At 44.1% G+C, this 21,151-nt stretch overlaps 1 protein-coding gene across 1 annotated transcript in view; it reads right to left on the bottom strand.

The window, feature by feature from the left end:
• LOC138304349 (dynein regulatory complex protein 11-like) overlaps window positions 1-21,151 on the bottom strand; it is a 411,831-nt gene that overhangs the window by 105,582 nt on the left and 285,098 nt on the right. The window lies entirely within an intron of this gene.

Below are 21,151 nucleotides of genomic sequence, written 5' to 3' on the forward strand. Positions count from 1 at the left end.
TTTGGAACTGCTTATGCACATCGAAACAATTTAACCTGCTTACTAACCCCATTAGAAAAGAGCATTATAGGGCATACTGATGACAGAAGGAAGGCATTGAAGGAGAGGCTAGAGAAGGGGTTGGAGAAAAGGACTTATAAGAACGACTATGCTTACACTGCTATTATAACGCAAGGGAAACTAGCTTTAGTAGCATTACATGCAGAGAAGCTTTGTGTGTATATAGACCAAAATCACGCACTGACACCTTATTCGTGGGAACAAGTGAATGTAGGCATGTGTTTTTGTTTCAGTGTAAATGGACGTTTATGCTGAATGGTCAGGACCCTGCGATTCCTGGAATCTAATATATTCGTGGACTTAATGCTTATTACCGTCTTCCTAGAGGATAGTATGGGACATGTTATTTGGGGATAGTTTTCCCTAAAATCTATCGGATAGATGATTTAAAGAAAATTCCGAAAATGACTGAATTACATCATGAGCAACAGAGGAGGGAAACCTCTTCTGCAATTGTGGGAGATATTTTGGTGCAGTAGTTTCTTTTGTAGGAGTTATTCTGAATGCAATTAAGATACGAAAGTTGTCTACTATTGTGGCTAACATGCTGACAAACTTTACAGGGGCAATACTCCTGTTAAATACTGAATTGGCTGCGGATAGAGCTCCGACGCTTCAAAATAGGTTTGCTTTAGACATAATTTTGGTGAAAGACGGCGGAGTCTGTAAAATGATTAATGCTAGGCATTGTTGTTCCTACATTCCAGAGAACGATAAGGAGATAAGAGAATTACTTACTAACTAAATTAATTCAAGCAAGGATTTGAAGGAAACCAGGGGTTTGGGAAAAAGTTGGAAAAGGATAAGCCTCTATGGGAAATTGGTTTAGTCAAATTTGGAATGGGGTATTATGGAAAATTTCCAGGGAATATTAATTGTGATTGTTTCCATATTAGGATTATGGGGTACATGCAAATTAATGCAAAAGGTAAAATTAAGGCAATCTAAGAAGGATCAGAGGAGGGAAGAACCACCTAGGAGAAAAATTTATAAGGAAAATTCAAGGAAAAGGCAAAATACATCTAAGACAAGAAAGGGCTGATGACATATTTAGTCATCAGAGGAGGGACTGATGGGCAGATATGTTAATTAAGAAATTGATTAATGATGTACTAAAGTGACTGAAATATGCAAAATAATGAAAACATATGAGAAAAATGTATTAATATATCATAATTAAATGTGTAACATTTGTTTTGTATTATTAAGTTAGCTGTACCACAGGCCTAGTTTCAGTGGGCCTTGCTCGCTCTGAACATGGAGAATTCGAACGCATTGCAAAGGACTGGTAACTGGAGACGGAGACCTTGAACTGCTCAGAGTTCACGTTGCTTAGCTAGAACATTCTGCAATGTACAGATGGACAGGAGATGGTGAAGACAATTTGAAACAATTATGTGTAGTGTAGGCTAAATGTACTTTCCCAGGACTTGAACAATGGAAGCACTGACTAGAGAGCCATGTGCAACAATTTTGATACCTGAAGAGCCGGATGATGTCCTCATTGCAAGAAGAACCAATCAGCGTTTTGTGAAATATAAGAATACGATTTGGTAAATAAAAACTATAGGTTAGAGTCATATCTTCCGACGGACTGACCAATTAGCAATTAGTGGGATGGACTGGGAGACCCTAATAAAAAGTCATGACAAGGGGTGATGAATCAAAACTTCGGGAAGAAAATTGATAATGTTAGGAGACGCTGCATGAGGTGCTGATATTGGGCTCATACTCTGTGAGCCTGATCTGTAGCTGACTATTTGATGACCTGAAGACGAAGACTAACTTGTTGCTGATCCATCTTGGATAGGTAGCTATGAAAATGTGACTGACAATTTTGTGCCTTTTCTTCTAGGTACCAACTGCGCTGTTTTATAGAGATTCTCAGTTAGGTAGAATTTTTCTAAATTGATGTTTTCTCTAAATTGTTTTCACATGAAGACCCACATGCTAATGCTAATCTTGGTTAAGTAGGTTGTTAGGGGTGACGTTGACGGTGACAAATGACTGACAAACTTAATTGCTGAATTACATTATTAATGCTGATATTCATAGCTTGTGGTATTGCTTTGCCGCATTTGTTTTCTTCAAGAAATAATGGGGGTTATTACAACTTTGGAGGAGGTGTTAATCCGTCTCAAAAGTGACGGTAAAGTGACGGATATACCACCAGCCGTATTACGAGTTCCATAGGATATAATGGACTTATAATACGGCTGGTGGTATATCCGTCACTTTACCGTCACTTTTGGGACGGATTAACACCTCCTCCAAAGTTGTAATAACCCCCAATGTCTTTTAACTGATTAATTAATAAAGAATTGATTTGAATAAAGATTGAATTAACAGATGATTAGAATTGTAAGCAATATGGAATAAAACTTGTTAACCCTTTTCCTGAGTAGTGGTTATTTCTGATTGGTATGGTTTATATTGTGGTTTCATAAAGTGTTTTATCTTGATAAATTGATGTTGCTTATTGATTCAATAGTCACTGTATAACTAGGATACTCCATATGATTCAAAAGGTTCATCGACTTATACGCATCCCCTTGTAAGTTTACTTACTAAGGACCAGGTGTGCTAGCATTAGTAGTCATGATGAAGGTGATAACGTTGATATAAGTGAAAGCAGTGGGTAATTATGGTGACAGTAGTCATGATGTTGCTAATAGTGATGGTGGTAATGATGGTGATGGTAGTGATGATTGTGGTCATGTTGATAATTGTAGTAGTAGCGATAATGGCGATATCAGTTGGGTTAATGGTGCTGATAGTGATGGTAGTAGTGTGATGGTGGAGATAGGAGTGATTGTGGTAATGGCAATGTGGTAGTACTAATGATAGAGGGTCATAGTGGGGATGATATTGGTGTTGGCAGTAGCTGTGATGATGGTTGTAAGATTTGTAGAAATTTTGATTCTAGTGATTCATTAGTGGTGGTGAGGTAGTCAGGATGACAATGACAGTAATGACGATGGTGGTGGAAGAGGTAGTGTTGAAAGTTATGGTGATGTGAAAGTAGATGTGACGGTTGTGGTCAAAGTGGCAGAAATGTTAATGATATTGAGAACAATAATTATGGATTAGTAATGATGTTAAATATCATGATGGTGATGTTGATGTGGGCTGTAGTGGTGCTGATTGTGGAAGTAGTGGTGTTGTAGTAGAGATGCTGGTAGGGATGCTAATGACAGTGATGATGCTAGTGATTGTGGTTATAGTGGTGATGTTGATAGTGGTGACTCTAGGAAGGATAACTATGGTGATAGTCAACTGTGTGGTGTTAGTCGTGGAACTAGGGGTAGTTGTATGACTGGTGGTGAGTATAGCAGAGCGATGATGGTGGTGATAGTGGTACTAGTGATGACGGATATAGTGGCGATGTGGCAGTGGCTGCCGTGGTGATGGTTTTGTCAGTCATAGTGTTAGCAGAGGTTGTGACGGCAGGAGTACGGGGGTAATAGTTTTCGTCTTAGCAGTTGTGATGGTGGTATTCGGTTTTGTAGTGGAAGTAATGATATTGGTAGTGCCTGCAGTGGTTGAGGCAGAAGTGGTGATGGTGGGAGTGGCAGAAGTGCTGATTATAGTAATAGTACTGGTATTAGTGATAATTAGATATCGCGGTGACTGGCGGCAACTGCAAGGCTAGTTATAGCAGTGGTGGTGGTGACAGCGGTGATGGCAGAGGTGGTGTTGTCGGTGAAAGTAGTGATTGTGAAAGAGATGTTGGAGATAATGGTGTTGAAGAGAAGGTGGTGCTAGTGAAGAAGGCAGTGGTAATAGTGATGGTAGCAATAGTGGCAATGATGCAGAAATGTTAGTGGTGTTCTCAATGATGATGGTTGTGGCAATGGTGATAATGGTTTAAGTGCTGAATGTAGTGATGACAGTGAAAGTGATTGTGGTGGTTGTGAACAGTGGCAGTGACGGTGGTGCCAGTAGTGGTGATCCTTTGATGATGTTGAAAGATGGTGGTGATAAAAGTGGTAGTAGTCAATAGTGGCAACAGTTTAAGTGGTGATGACAATTGAGATGCTGATGCTTGAGGTAGAACTGTTTGCAGAAATAGTAGTGGTAATGGTGTGATACAATGGTGCTGACGGGGTTGCTAATGGTGAGGCTGGTGAATGTGATTGTGGTGTTTGTTGTTGATGGCGGTGGTGGTAATAGTTGTGGTAATAGCAGTGGTGACAAAATAAGTGTGTAGATGATAGTAATACCAGTGGAAGTCATTGTAGATAGATGTTGGTAGTGGTGGTAATGGTCAATTTACTGTTAATAGTAGAGATGGAAGTAGGGATGACTGGTGCACTTGATAGTGTTGGTAGTTTTGATAGTGTTACTGATGGTGATAACAGTGACAGCTGTGTTAACAGAAGTGGCAGCATTAGTGAAAGGGGGGTGAAGGAGGTAACATGGGTAATGGTGTGATAGTACTGGTGATGAAAGCTTGGTGGTAGAAGTGGTGGTAGTAGTAGTGATGGTGGTGTTAGTGGAATTATTTGTGCTGATAGTGGTAGTATTGATGAGGGTGGTGTGGAAAGAATAACGAGGGTGGTGATAGTGGCAGAAATGTTGATGGTAGGGATTGCATTTGTGGTGGGGATTATATTATAGTGCTGGTAGTGATGGTGGCAGTAATAATATTGTTGGTACTTGTGATGGTGCTAGTACTTGTGGCATTCATAGTGATGATGAACGTAGTGGTGTTAGAGTCAGTAGTGGTGATAGTACTGGTGTGATAGTGAGCATGATAGTGGGGATAACTGTCATGTTAATAGTGGTGATTATGTTGGTATTATTGGTAGTTACAATGGAAACTAGTGGTGGTGCTGGCAGGGCTAAATATGGTAGTGATGGTGGTGGTAGTAGTAGGGATGTAAGGAGTGTTAATGTGGAAATAGTGTTAACAGTGGTGATGGAGATTGTAAGGGTTGTGATAGTGGTTATGGAGGTGTGCTGGAGGTAGCAGTGGTAAGAATGGCAGCAGATGTAGTGCTTACAGTGGCTATAGTGGTAATAGTTCGGATGGTGTTGTTTGTAATAGGTGTAGTGTAGGTGGTGATGATGATAGGGCAGTGGTTTTGACAGCAGTTATGGCGGTGAAGGGGTGCTGATTGGTAGTACTTGTGAAGGTGGTGTTATTACCAGTAGTGGTGCTAAGATGTCGGTTCTGATGGTGGTGGTAGCAGTGATATTGATGGTGTGACAATGATGCTGCTATCATTGAAACTGATTGTAATAATAGTGGTAGAAGTAGCACAAGTGATGTTGAGTGGTGGTGTTGCCAGTGACGAAGGTGGTGACAGAGGTAGTAGTAATGGAGAAGATGGCAGCAGTGGTGTGGGTAGTGATAATGTCAGTAGTGGTGATGGGGCTAATGGGAAATATGTTGATGGTGGAAACAGTATTGTAGTGTAATATTGGTAATAATGAGAGTGGTGATTATGGTGGTGATAGTTGTAATGGTGGTAGTGGTGGTGAAGGTGTAGTGGTAAAGGAGATAGTAGTGGTGATGTTACTAGGGTTGATGGTGATGATGGTAGTAGTGATGTTAGTGTTGGTGATGAAAGCGGCATTGATTCTAGTAGTGTTGGCCGTGGTGGAGGTTGGGTCAGTAGTGCTGATAGTGGTAGAAGTGTTGATGGCGATGATGGGATTAGTAATGCTGAGACAGTAGCAGTGCTGAGGGTGATGACAGTGGTAGAGTAGCGAGGATGATAATAGTAACAGTTGTAGTAATGTCTGTGAAAGGCAACAAAAAGAGTTTGTGAAGAAGGTGTTGATGGTGGTGAGGAAGAGGACAGTGGTGGTGAATGATGGTGGGGAAGAGGATCGGTTGGTGCACAGTAGTTGTGACTGTGGCGACAGTGGTAGTACTGATGATGATAGTGAAAAGTAGTGGTGCCAATGTTGGTGGCAATATGGTGGTGATGATGATGGTGCTAGTAGTGGTGGTGCTAGTGGTGGTGATAATAGTAGAGGTTTTGGTGGTAGTAGCAGCTGTGGTGAAAGTAGTCATGATTCTGCTGATAGTGGTGATGGCGGTAGCAGAGGTAATGCTAGTGATCATGTTAGTAGAGACTATAGTAATATTTGTGGCAATGGTGTCATATTGAGGCTGGTGATTTTCACAGGGGTGGTGGAAGTGGTCCTGGTAGAGGTGATGGAGCTGACAGAAGTATTGACTGAGGGAGTTGTGGTGATAGAATGATGGTGGCCACAGCAGTAGTGAAAGTGTGAGACAGAAGGTGATGATGGTGGTGTTTATGATAGTAGTGTGATGGTGGTAACATTAGAGATATTATTAATACTGGTGATGTGGAAGTAACCATGCTGGAAGTTGTGATGAAGGCTGTTGTGGTGATTTTGTGGTGGTGATTGAGGTGGCCATGATAGTGGAGTTAAAAGAATTAGTTGGTGGTCTTGAAAGTGGTAATAGCACTACAGTGGTGATAGTGGTGGAAATGTTAAGGTCTAGGTGAAGGTGGAGATAGTAATGGTGGTGACAGAGGTCGTAGTGTGAGTGATAGTGGTGATGATGTTAGTACTAGTGGTGATGGTGTCAGTACTGTTGGTGGTAGTTGTACTGGTAGTGATAGTGGACATGATGAAGGTGGTACTAGTGGTTATAAATTTTGGTAGTGTTAATAGTCGATGTAATGGTGAAGAAGGTGGTTGTGATAGTGATATTTATGGTGATTGAGTGATGGTGGTGAAAGTGATAGAGATGATAATTGTGGTTGTGATTGTCATGATACTGGCAGTAGTGGCAATGACTAGTAGTTTTTGTTTGGAGGCAACAGTAGTGCCTGTAAATTAGTGGTGATAGGGTAATAGTGATGATTTTAGTGCAACTGATGGAGGTAGCAGAAGTATTGATGATAGTGGTATTGCTGCTGATAGAGCTTGTTAGATCTGGCATCCTTGCCTTTGTCTCCCCTAACTGTTTGCCTCTGCTTCCCAGGTTGTTGCTCTGTGTTGGGCTCTGTTTTTGCTGTGTTTTGTTACTCTGGGCAAATTACCACTGCTGAACAGTGCTAGAGTGCAAGTGCTCCCTATGTGAAATTGTATGTGTAACTGGCTTGTCCATAATTGGCTTATCTGATTTACTAATAAGTCACTAGTAAAGTGCACTAGAGGTGCCTAGGGCCTGTAAATCAAATGCTACTAGCGGGCCTGCAGCACTGATTGTGCCACTCACATAAGTAGCCCTGTAAACATGGCTCAGACCTTCCACTGCAGTGTCTGTGTGTGCAGTCTTTAAACTACCAATTCGACTTGCAAGTGTACCCACTTGCCAGGCCTAAACCTTCCCTTTTTATACATGTAAGGCACCCCTAAGGAAGGCCCTCGGTAGCCCCATGGGCAGGGTGCAGTGTATGTTAAATGTGGGACGTACTGATGTGTTTTACATGTCCTTACAGTGAAATACTGCCAAATATGTTTTTCACTGTTGCAAGGCCTATCTCTCTCAAAGGTTTACATAGCGGCTGCCTTTAAATATCCTTAAAGTGTGGTTTCCCTTTGAGAGCAGATAGAAATCTGGAGTTTGGGGTCTCTGAACTCAAACTTTAAAAATACATCTTTTAGTGAAGTTGTTTTTTAGATTGTTAGTTTGAAAATGCCACTTTTGGAAAGTAGGCATTTTCTTGCCTTAACCATTCTGTGCCTGTTTGTGGATTCCCTGTCTGGGTCAGATTGACAGTTGGACTGTTTGTGAATCTCCTCTAGACAGTGACACAAAGGGAGCTCGGGTGTGGCCTGCATATCCTGAGGAGCCATCTGGGCTAGAGTGGAGGGAGGAGTGGTCACTTACACCTGAATGGGCTGTGCCGGCCCTCACACAGTGCAGTCTCCAACCCCCTGGTGTGTGACTAGAGCCTGGCCTGGGCAAGGCAGGGTCCTGTAAACAACAGAGACTTTTCCTTGAAGTTGGGCAACTTCAAAGGCAGAAAGGGGTATAAGTATGGGACCCAAAACCCCAGACTTTAGATTTCTTCAAGATTTGCATCTGGAACCAAGAGAAACCTCTGCCAAGGAGAAGCGCTGAAGAGCTGAGGAGAAGTGCTGCCCCTGCCTGTGACTGTGCTTTGTTGGGCTAAACTGCAGTTGCTGCTTCTGCCTGTGAAAGGGGACAAAGACTGGACTTTGTGGTATATTCTTGCTTGGGAAGAATCTCCAAGGACTTGGACTGAGCTTGTCCCCTGTTCTGAAGTCTCAGGGCCATCGAAGACTTCCTCTGCCAGCAACTGGACTCTCTGCTGTGACTTCTGTCCTGCCAAGAGGTGCCTAATCCAGTCCCTGGGATCCTGAAAGAAGAAGCTGGTGAAAAATCCAAGAAAAACCAAGTAAACCGACTTCGGACAACTCCGGACTGACGCTGGTGCCGAATCCCGTGACACTGCCTGCAACAGAAGCCTTGGTCCTCACTGGAGTGCCACAACCCCGCAGGCCGGACACTATTGCAGCCTCGCTGGAGTCCATGACTCTGTGGAAGTCGCCGCACCACATCGTGATCGCCAGATATCGACTGCGCTGGAAGTACACAAATTCAACGCTTTGCACCAACGTCGCTTCACCTCCTTCACTCCACAGCACCGGAAACCAACTCCACCTCGGATCCAGCGACGCAGCGATCCCAGACTCCGTGCACCGGCTTGTTTCCTCATTTTCACAAGGTACTGTACCTGGGGGTCCATGGTGCTGTTAAGGCTGATGATGGTAGTGATGGTAGTAGGACTGGAAATGGTGCTAGTGGCAATGATGGCAACAGTGGTAACTGGATTTAGGGATGACAGTGATAGTATGGAGGAGTGTTTAGATGTGGTAGCGGTAATGGCTATAGTGGTAGTAATTGTGATAGTGCTATTGCTTGTATTAGTGTAGGCTGAGATGTAGCAGATGTGGCAGATATGGTTTTGTCAGCTGTTCTGATGACCGCAGTGAAGTGGTGATAGTGGCAGTAGTTGTGAAGGTGGTGCTATTATTAGCAACAGTGAAGTGAGATAGAGGTGATGATATTGAGGATTGTAGCACTGATAGTGGTGGTGGTGATAGCATTGATGTTGAAGGTGTGGCAGTGGTGATAGTGATACTGGTGGTAAATACAGAAGTGGAAGTAGTGATAGTGATGGTAGTGGTGGTGGAGATAGTAGTTGTGAAGGTGATGATAGAGGTAGCGGTGAGGGAAATGATAGTGACAGGCAGTGGTGTTGATGGTGACTGGTGGTGGTTGTGGTTGTAGTGGTGATGCAGAAATTGGTAGATATGTTGATGATGGTGATAGGTTTGTAGTGTAACCCTCATAATGATGGCAATGACAGTGGTGGGTATGGTGGAGATAGTTGTGATGGGGTAGAAATGGTGATAGTGTTAATCGTGGTGGTGATAGTGGCTGTAGTGGCAATGGTGAAAGAAATAGTGGTGGTAATGATAGTGGTTCTGACGGTGGTAAAAGTGATAATAGTGGAAATAGTGACAGCAGTTGTAGTGATGATGAATGTGGTAGTCACAATAATGGCAGAGGAGGTGGCAGTGGTAGTGTGATGCTGTTTGCAGCGGTTGTGGCAGAAGTAGTGATGTGACAGTGGTAGAACTACTGACTGTGATAACAGTTGCTGGTAGTGGTGATGTTGAGATATTGCTCATCATACTGGTGGTCACTGTGACAATATTGGTAGCAGTTATAGTGAAAACAGCGGTAGCTGCGGTGGTGGCAGTGATGGTGGTGCTGTTGGTGATAGTAGGGGTTGTGAAGGAGGTGCTGGTGGCACCAGTGATGGTGGTGAAGTAGATGGTAGTGATGATTATGGCTGTAATATTGATTGTCCTGGATGTGGAGTGGAGATAAAAGTGGAGATGGTGGTGAAGGTAGTAATAGAGCATACAGTGGTGATGAAGATGGCTATATTAGTAGTGGTGATTGTGGTGATAACGACTGTGACAGAGGTGACAGTGGTAGTGTGCTGCTACTACCAGTGGCAGTCATGAAAGTGTATATTGTGGTTGTTGGACTTGGCCCTCTCTCCAAGTTCACCCTCAATCTTCTTGCCTTTGCCCTTCTATTTATCTGAATTTGTTGTTGTTGCCCTTAGGACTCTTTGCTCTTTACCACTGCTAACCAGTGCTAAATTGCTTGTGCTCACTTTCTAAACAGGGCACAACTGGCTTACACCTGAATGGTATATTTATTTTTCTTATAAATCCTTAGTAAAATTGTTTACCATACACCCAGGGCCTAGAAATTAAATGGTTCCAGTGAGCCTGCAGCATGTATTGTGCCACCCACTTAAATAGCCCTTTAAAACATGTCCCATACCTGCCATTGCAGCCTGAAAGCAGTTTTAAACTGCTAATTCAACTTGACAAAATAATCCTCTTGTCACGTCTTAAACTCCCCTTTTATTACATATATGTCACTATGGTAAGCCTGAGGCAGCATTAGGGCAAGGCACATTGTTATTAATGGTTGGAAATGTGTGTTTAAGTTTTACATATCCTGGTAGCGAAAAAACCCTTCATTTGTTTTTCACTTCTGAGGGCTACCTCTCCCATAGGATAACATTGGGTTGCCTTATTACATTTAATAAGTACTAACTTCTGATCGAGAGCAGCTAAGAATTTCATGTTTGGTGTGTGAGAAATTGTAATTTAAAATCTTTTCTAATGATAGAGTCAGATTTTAAGTGACAATTTTGAACATGCCACTCTTAGAAATTTGGCATTTTCCCGTCCCAGTTATTTTGTGTATGCAGCCTGTTCCTGGGTCATATGACAGGGTCAAGTTGGCAGATGGACTTTGTTTATTCCTTCTTAAAAGCCATGCAATAGTGGGATTAGATGGGCCATCACTGGCAAGATGGAACCTGGGGGTTGGGGGCAGAGCTGGACACAGCCCTACTTGCAAATTATTGGGTCGTACCCTGCCTTCACACAAAACACTTGACACCATATCATTGTTTAGGCAGCTAGGCTGGGGCCTAGGCAGGAAACGCCAAGCACTTCATGGGAAATTCTCTGGAAACTTCTCCCACTTCAAAGAAGGTACCAGGTTAAAAATAGGACCCCTTCAGTTCAGTTTCTGGACCTGTGCAGGGGCTCTCAGAGGACTGCCTGCTGCTATGCACCTCAGAAGACTGCTTTGTTGCACCTGGAAGGACTGCTCTGGTGCCTGAAGCCTGCCTTAAACGCTCAAAGGCCTGCCCTGCTCCTCATGCCCCTTCCCAGGTCTTGAACCCAGGACCACCAGAGTGACTTTGAGGGCTAGTAGGCTGATCTCCTGATCAGATCCTCAGCCTGGACACATCCTTAATAAGTCTCAACACTCCAAGTGGATACCTTCAATATACCCTGGAGAGGTGAGAGTGCCCAGTTCTGTAGTGAAGGATGACAGAGACATATGGTTTTGGACTATGAGGTAGCCCTGGGAATGAACAGGGTCCAAGAGGAGTATTGGAGGCTTTCTATGGAAACACATGTCTAAGTGGGAAGGGACACACTTCTTATACTTGAGGTGGGTGACCATATTGAGTACCTCCCTATGAAACCATACTGGTCTCTAAATTTGGGTTGACCCTTGAGAAATACCGTCAGAGGTGCTGGGTTAGCCACAAATTTCTAAAATATTCTTGGGTACCTTTCTTAGACTATTCCAGCAAAACACTGAATTGCTGGGTAAGGGGCAGCAACATTGACACTTATGTTAGGCTGCACAACTTAATTTAGAGGGAGTACATGTGCAATATCTGTGTTACAGAGCTGTGCCAGGACCTAGTGGCTAGTAAGCTCACTGACCCCAGGGAGCTTGCTGAGAAGGAAGGCCTCTCAGCCAGCACCAGAGTGTCTAAGGTACCTGGGAGTGACCCCCAGGAAGGGTGGCTCAGGTGTTCCCTGCAGTGGAATGAGGGGAAGGCCAAGGAATACACAGACAAGTCCCAGAATAACATGGGAGGAAAGGGCTCCAATGCCCCTGCTGAAAAACAAGGAGGAGGTTCTGGTGGGCAGTGGCCCAGGGTGCCTAATTTCCAACCCCAGTTCTTTGATTGTTCTCAGCTAAGACACAATCAAGTGGACTCTGTTCTAAAAAATCACCACTGGCGGGAGCTTTACAGGAGTGGCCAATATGGCCTTAGGGGCAGGAAGTCCCCAGGGGCAGGAGGTAGCCCATGCCCTAATCTTCCTTAGTTGGAAGGTGTTAAATACTACAAGTGGACCTGCAGCACTGATTGTGCCACCCGCTTAAATAGCCCTGTAATCATGTCTCAGACCTGTCATGGTAGCCTGTCAGCACTTTCCAACTGCCACTTCAACTCAGCAAAGTAACCTCCTTCATCCCTCCAAAACTCACTTTTTTAATACATATACTTCACCTCCAAAGTAGGCTCTAATCAGGCCATAGGGAAGGGTGCATTGTAATTAAGAAGTTGGTCATGTGCTTATAAGTTCTACATGTATTGGTAGTGAAAAACTCACAAATTTGTATATGACAACTGTGATGCTTACCTCTCCCAAAAAGATAACATTGGGTTACCTTATTATATTTCATATGTGCTAATGTTTGATTGAGAGCAGGAAGAAACATCAAGTTTGGTGTCTGAGCAAATGTAATTTAAAATCTTCTTTAATGTAAAGTCGGATTTTAACTCACAATTCTGAAAATGCAACTTTTAGAAAGTTGGTATTTTTTGTCCTAACCATTTGGTGCCTGCAGCCTGTTCCTGGCTCACATGACTGCTTTTGTGCCAAGCTACCTAAGAGTAAAGCACTAGTGGATTTAGTTACTTTTGTTGTTCACCAAGACAGGGATTGTGGATGTTGCTGGAGAAGGGCTCACACCTTCCTCAACCAACAAACCAATTTCATACAGTGATGTCAGTAGTGAAGATGTTGCAAATGTTGGTGTTAATGGAACTGATGAGGATTAGTAGTGGTAATGGTGGTGACATAGGTAGTAGTGATTATGTGGTGCTAATGGTGATGGTGGTGGTGGTGACAAGGGTGGTACTGTTGGCAGTATTGGAGGCTGTGACCATAGTGGGGATTGTCAAAGTGATAGAAGTGCTGATTGTGATTTGTGCTATTGGCGCTGATAAGACAGATGTAGTGGTTGCAGTGAGAATGGAGGTCATGGTTGTGAAAATCATGATTATGATGGTCATGATTGCGGCAGTAGTGGTGATGGTGACAGCAGTGGTGTCGTAATGGTGGTAATGATAGTAATTGTTGTGATTGTGGTGGAGACTGTGGTAGAAGTAGTGACAACAGTGATGGTGATAGTATTGATAACGTAGTAGCAGTGATGCTGGTAGTCCTATAGTATTAAAAGTGGTAACAGCACTTGTGTTGAGGGTGGTAATAGCAGTGATGATGCAGTGAAGGTGGTGGAAAGAGTAGTGGAAGTAGTAGTGATTGCAATAGGTCAAACTGGGTCCAGAAAGTTTACATAACAATTCCCTCCAGTGTCGGCTGTTAGCAATATGCGACTTCATGCTCACTCGTGTCGCTCAGGCTTGTACGGATGTGACATCTGGGTCAGTATATATATCACCTGCTCGCACTGGCATCAGTTTCTTCCTGTATTCCATTTGTGCCAACAGATGTGAAGCCTTAAAAAACAATCATTAAAAGAGTGTGGACTTGTAGTACTTGAATCTTATTACCTATAAATTATTATGGGACCACTACACAGAGTGGGGAGGTGGGATGAGAGATGACAAATCTACAATTAGATAGAAACTCTATCAGCAAAAGTGATACCAAAAGTCAGTAACTTATTTTTCTGACAGACTTCTAACGACAGATTTCTCACCTTATGAATAGATACCAAAGCAGAACCCCTGGGTGGTGGGTCTTTGGAATGGCTCAGACTGGAAAGTCATGGTGGACTGAATGGGTGAAATGCTTGTCAAGCTGGAGCAGTCTATCCAAGAAGTAGTTTAGTGAATGTGTGAAGGGATGTCCACATAGCAGCTTGACACATTTCCAAAAGTGGCACACATTTTCCTAACACTGTGGTATGAGCCTTCGCTCTGGTAGAATGAGCACACAAGCCTTCTGGAGGCTGCCTCTTGGGAAATTGTAAATCATAAAACAATTCATCTAGAAATGATCATCTTCTGTACCACCTTGTCTTTTTTCCCAACAGAAGTCAATAAACAATGGTCATCTTTACAGAATTCTCTAGTTCTCTCGATATAAAAACTGAGAGCCCTTCTAGGATCAAGGCGATGTAGATGTTCCTCTTCGTTTGAGGTGTAAGGTAAAAGGATGAGAAAGTGATGAAGTGACCTACATAAAAAGGTGTAACTACCTTGAGAAGGAATTCTGCCTTCGTACGAAGGACCAACTTGTGCAGAAATAATGAGACATAAGCAGGCACTGTTGATAAAGCCTGAAGTTCACTCACTCACTGCTGATGTAATGGTTGTTAGGAACAGCGTTTTAAGAGAAAGCAACCATAAACAACAACTTTGCATAGGCTTGAATGGTAAGCACATCAGGTAAGTTAAGACCAGGTTCAGATCCCATTGTAGCATTATGAATGAGATAGGTGGAAACAAGTGTGTCATCCTTTTCAAGAACTGCACCACAACCAGTGATTTGAAGAGAGACAGTTGATCTGGTAAACGTAGAAAGGCAGAAATGGCCAACATTTAAACTAGACCTTGCTGGGTCAATGATAAACTAAACAAAACAATGTCAGACATAGAAACTTGTAAAGGTTGGTTATGATGGGAGGAACATTATGTCACAAACTTCTCCCAGCGTCCTCCATAAACGTTTTCAATATAAGGACACCTGGCTGTTAAAATAACACCAACTACATCTGGAAGTTCATCAAAAGCTATCAACGGTCGCCGTTCAATCACCACATGGATGTGCATGTTGTGTAACCTCGGGTGGATACCACAGTTTCCTCACTCAGTCCGGAGCCACTAGGCTGACTTGGGCCCGGTCTCTCTCGATCTTGTTGAGCACTTTCGGTTGGAATAGGAAAGGGCAAGAAGACATATAGGAGTCCTGATTCCTCATGCAGATAGAAAGTGTCTCATGGGGAAAACTGCCTTGGGAACTCCAACGTACAGAAGACGTGACACTGCATGTACTCTGTGGTGGTTAAAGGATCAATACAGAATTCTTCCCATTGTTGGAAGTCTCACTGTCCCAACTCAAAGTGTAGATGCTATTCAAGATCCGCTAGGCAACAACGGATGAGTTTGTCTGCCCTTGCATTTTAAGATCCCACCAGCTGTTGTGCAATCAGTGATAAGCCCTGAGTGTTCAGCCACTTCCAGAGGTGTACAGCTTCTTGGCACAATGTCCAGGACCCCACTCTGTCTTGTTTGTTGCAATACCACATGGCGGTCATGTGTTAACATCTACACCCTTCCCCCCTTGATTAACAGGAGGATCTGATTTCCACCTCTTCCATAATACCTACCCAAGCTAGTACAATGCATCCGTTACATCCGCTCGCTCTGGGTGGGATGGGGAGAGAGCTCTGCCTCCAGTCCAAATAGGGTGTTCGAGCCACCACTGCAGATCTTTTACAGTCTCCTCCAACACTTGATTTCCTTGGTGCTGAGCCCACTTCAACTTTAGAATCCACTGCAGAGCTCACACATGCCACCTGGTATGGTCCACAAGCAGGATGCAGGAGGCTAAGAGGCAAAGAAGCCTCAGTGCCGATCTCACTGAGACCCAGGCTGCAGGCTGAAACATCAGTTCATAGCCTGAATTTCCTGGACTCATTGAGGCGAGGGATGGCATTGGAGAGCACTGTATCCAGGATGGCTCCTATGAAGGGCAGCTGTTGTGAAATAATCAGTTGTAACTTCAGCACTTTGATTGAGAAACTCAACAATGTCAATAGGTCAGTCGTGTTGAGATGCTTTGCTACTGTGTGTGGCAAACTCGCTTTAAAAAAAAAACAGTCATCAAGGTATAGGAAGACTGGTATTCCCAACCTCTGCAGATAGGTTGGGACAACCACCAACACCTGTGTGAACACCCGAGTTGTACTAGTCAGGCCAAAGGGCAGTAGAGAGAACTGAATCCGATGTTAATTCCTGTGGAATTACCCAGTGCCTACTTAGGGGTGGTTGAATTTAACGGTTCCTGTCTACCTTTTTCACTTTAGTTTTTTTCTCTTGCATTTTGTTTAATTCCAAAGTCTCCAAGGGTCTGGTACAGACTTGGCCACATTAAAGGAACCCTTCATGCCCTAACACATGCACAATCAGCTCTTACAATAGCTAATTCAATACTTATTCCTCATCAGAATGGCTGCACCTACTGAGGTGGGTGTAGGACATTTATAGATCTGCACTAAAGTTGCAACTTACCGGGTAGTATATCCCTGCACTAGCTGGTAATTTGAGATGATTGCCAGGAGATGAACGGGGAGATACTAGGGGGTGCATGTAGAGTAAGAGCTGTAGCTAACAAAACTGAATAGATGTTGGAGATTATGATTGTAATACGGATTATTGAAGATCAACGAACTAGATAGTAACTGATTGTTTCACCTTACTATAAGATAATGAAAAGCCATAGCATTGCACTGTTTATTTAAATGCATCTCATGCTATAACTTTACCATTTGGGTACAGTTTCACTGTTTAAATGTTAAAAATGCCAACAAAGAGAGTTGGAAAAAAAAGTTAATGCCTGTGGGATTGCCGGGCGCGAATGGACGTATGCATCTCACAAGTCCAGCAATACCATCCAGTCTCCTGTATCAAGGGCATAGAGAAATTGGGTTAGAGAGACCAGTTTAAGAAGAGGTTCAGAGGGTTAAGATCCAGGATTGGAAGAAGCCCTCTATCTTTCTTTCTTTCTTTCTTTGGAATGAAAGTAATAGGAGTAACTAGTCCCTATTTCTAAACCAGGCACCCCCCCCCGTTGCTCCCTTGGCCAAGAGAGCCAGAACGTTTCCTCTTAATATAGAGAAGTGATCTTCAGGGAGATACTGAGGTGTAGGTGGCATGTCCGGAGGATAAGAAAGGAAGGGTAGGGAGTAACCATGCTCCACAATCTGGAGCACTCAATGATCTGAAGTGATGCTCCTCCAACCAGGGAGGTAAAAAGCCATTCAACCTCCAACCAGTTAATCATAGGATGTCAATACCAGATTAAAGGGGATTTGCTGAAGCTGTAGGAGGGGGAGCGGAGGACTGGCTAGAACGCTATCCTTGGGGACCTAATCGTGGACAACTTGCTCCCTGACTTCTTCTTCTGAAAGACTGGACAGTCTGCTGTTGCTGAGACAAATATTGCCTATGCTTCGGCATGAAGCCACTACTGAAGCCTCAAAAAGTGTGCTGCTGTTGGGGAAACTGCCAAGCTTGAGTAACTGAGCCCAATGAGCAAGCATTAGTTTTTCTGTCCATGAACCTTTCAAGGGTTACATCCGCTTTTGCCCCAAATAGGTTAGGACCATCAAAGGACATAACCATTAACGATTGCTGCACATCTGTGGAAAAGCCCGTACTGGTACTGAATGCTCTACTAAGATAATCAGTGGTGTCCAAACCTGCTTTAATAGAACACAGCATTCTGTCCATCATAGACTATATGCTGTAATACCTACCTGACTTCATCTGAGACTTCTGGCAGAACATCAGCCACTCTATCCTATAAAGCAGTGGTTCCCAACCTTTTGACTTCTGTGGACTCCCATTTAATGATTACTGGAACCCGGGGACCCTCACTGAATCATTTTTGCAGTCCGAGGAACCCCCATTAAGTCATTACTGAAAGCTGGGGACCTAATCTGTTAATAATGTTTAATTTTCTAAGCAGTCGCGGACCCCCTGAAGAGGCTTCGCGGACCCCCAGGGGTCCCCGGACCACAGGTTGGGAACCAATGCTATAAAGGATGGGATTATCTCCCTAAAAGACACAAACGTATGAACTGTCCTAAGGGCTAAACGTGCAGATGAAAAGATTTTCTTTGCATACGCTTCCATTGTTTTTGACTCCTTATCAGGAGGAGTGGTTGGAAACCCATCTGGGTTGATACAATTTGTAGAAGCTGAACCACAAGGCTTTCTGGGGCTGGGTACTGTAGCAAAAAGTATAGGTCCCCAAGAGATGACCTATGGTGTCTTGCTACCTGCCTTTTAGTTAATGGGCAAGATCCTGGTTTTGCCCAAATACCCACTAAAACATCTGTTAATTCCTCATTAAAGGGTAACAAAGGCTCTAGAATGATTTGTGTTTAACACCTCTGTCAAGAGTGTTGTTTTTATCTCATGAGTAGCAAGAACAAGTTCTAAGGTCTCTGCTGCCATTCATATCACCACAGCAAATAAGCTGTTTCCTCAGTGAACACTGCAGGGATAGGTGATGCCAATCCTATATCAAGTGAAGCATCTAATGAACTAGCATTTCTAAGGTCATTAAAAAAATTGCTTTGTGCACAAAAGAGCTGAAACTCATCATTATTTATTAATTCTTAATCTCTCACATCTGATTGGTCATAAACTCCTAGTTTAGGAGGAGGAGCATGTTCTAAATCCAACTGTATGATCGGTTCTTCGATTGTCATTGGTGACTGCGGTAACGGCACTGTTCAAGGCAACAGCGATGATGGATGTGGTGCCAAGGATTGAGGCAAAAGTGTTGCTGGTGCCAGATTCAATGGAACTGGTATGGACGTTGGCATCGACCTTAGAGAACAAAGTAGAGAGGCACAGCTGCAAGGTCAGAACTTTCAACTAGAGTTCAGCTGGAGGCCTCCTTGGATCCAAGGCGCTCTAGAGGCATTAGGCGTGGCACTGAAAATGTTCTCCATAGCCATTTCTAGCTAATGGAGGTGATCTGCTGTCGCTAAACAATCTGAAGGGATTCAGAAAAGGAACAGCACCGCTGTTATTTCCCCAATGGGAGAATGGCTCCATGTTCTTGAGGTGCCAGATGCATTGTGGAACTCTAAATGTTGTGAGTGTCTTGATGCAGGCAAGCTATGCTTTAGATTTGTTGTGTTTTTATGGCTTTTCTCAGACTTACCTGATTTTGAGAAAGTTCGGTCATAAGAATTAACTCGGGAATAAAAGTGAGTCCTCTCTCTCGAAATTGATTGCGACTGCATGCTGTACAGTTCAATCAAGACTGAGGCCCTCATTATGTTCTAGGCGGGCTGCCTGCCGCCAACCGTGCCGGCGGTCAATGAAAGACCACCTGTGTTGGTGGCTGGCATCCCGCCAAATAATGACGCATGGTGCCTAACCGCCATTGATGGCGGTGAGGCCCGCCATGCACCATGCAGGAGGTCGGTGGCAGGGGTGGATGCTACTCCACCCTCACCACCATGTCACTCCATACACCGCCATTCCTATAATGAAGCAGTAATAGGCGTGGCGGTGTATGGAGAGGCGGTGATGGTGGCGGTGCAGCATTTAGGGAGCCCGTTCCCTCCTGGAGAAGCACAACGGACAAGGTAAGTGCTGTCTGAGAGGGAAGGGGGGGTGGGTTTGAGTGTGTGAGTGCATGGGGGGTGTTTGTGAGTGTATGTGGGGGGGATGTGTGTCTGAGTGCATGTATGCGTGTGCGCATGTACATGAATGGGTGCATGTGAATGTGAAGAGCTGGGGTTTGGGGGGACCTGTATGTAGTGGTGGAGGTGGTGAGGGTCAGGGTGAGGGGACCTGCACGGGGATTTTGGAGGTGGAAGGTTAGGGGGGTCAGTTTTCAGGGTTCGGGTGGGGGCTTTTCTAGTTGCTTAGGTGGGTGGGTAGGAGTAGTGGAAAGGGAAGGAGGGGCCAGGCATGTCACATACAGGTGACAGGAATGATTATTCCTGTCACCCGTATGCCTTCCTCCAGGGATTACCTGGCAGAGTAATTCGCCAGGGGATCCCTGGTGAAAATGAGATCGTAATCCCACCGCCTGTCCTGCCTCCACCGCCGGGTCGAATGTGCCTACAGTCGGCCCGGCGGTCGAATCTGGCCTGCTGGTGGGTGGTAGTGTTCAGAATATGGCGGTCTGGACCACCATGCCGTTGGCGGTAATGACCACCTGAGTCTTCGACTTTCTGAAACCCGTGACTGCTAACTTTGTCTCACTGTCACGAATGGCCTCTTTAGTCATTGTGGTGCACAACGGGCACAACTCTGACTTGTAGCCTTAACCAAGACACCAAATGGGGTTGAATGGATTTGTAAATGACATCTTTCTGTGGCACGTCATACACACAGCTTAAAGTCAGATGGTTTAGGTGACCTTTTGTTCAAAGAATATACAAAATTCAGAGAAAATTCGACAAAACTGTCAAATGACAGTCAAAGCTCTGGATCCGTGTTAACTGGTGTGAAAAGAAAGTAACTAGCACCTTCTGAAGCAGGTGATGTAAATATACTGATCCCAATGTCCCATCCCCATGAGACGAAGCAGCACAGGGTAGCATAAGTGGCATAGCGCCACCTGCTAAACTGGGGGAAACTGCTATGCAAAAGCTTCCGGATCCAGCCTGATGCCTAGAGGTATTCAAAAGGTGACAAATCTGTGGTTTGAAGTCTCTTATAGAAAGTGGTGTTGCTAGAGATGTTGACAGTAGTAGCGTCAGTATAGATGATAGTCATAATGGTAGAAGTGTTCATGTTGAATGCTGTATTATTAATGGTGATGTGATAGTGGTTGAGATGGGAGTGGCCATTATGATGACACTGGTAAAAAGGTGTTTGTGACATAGGTAGCAGAGATAGTTGTGGTGATGAATGCAAGGATGGCAGTAGCAATGGTGGTGTTAGTGAAAGGAGTGGCAATGGAGGTACAGACAGTGATGGCAGTTGTAACAGCATGATGGTGGCAATAATAGTGGCGTAAGAGTGAGGTGTAAGTGGTAGTGGTGACAGTGGCCGAAGTGTGATGCAGCAGTGGTGGCAGTCTTGATGTTGATAGTGATGATGTGGTAGTTGTACTGGTGGTAACAGCTAAATCAGTAATGGCTAAGGTAAGGTAGTGGTGGTTACAGTAGTGACTATGCTTTATGTAGTGATTATGGAAGTGTTGGGGTGGGCATTGATACTCTTGATGGTGGTGATGGTGACAAAAGTGATTTGGATGGTGATATTGGCAGTGGTGG

Source organism: Pleurodeles waltl, chromosome 7, assembly GCF_031143425.1.
Source record: "Pleurodeles waltl isolate 20211129_DDA chromosome 7, aPleWal1.hap1.20221129, whole genome shotgun sequence".
In the NCBI taxonomy this organism is placed as follows: Eukaryota; Metazoa; Chordata; class Amphibia; order Caudata; family Salamandridae; genus Pleurodeles; species Pleurodeles waltl.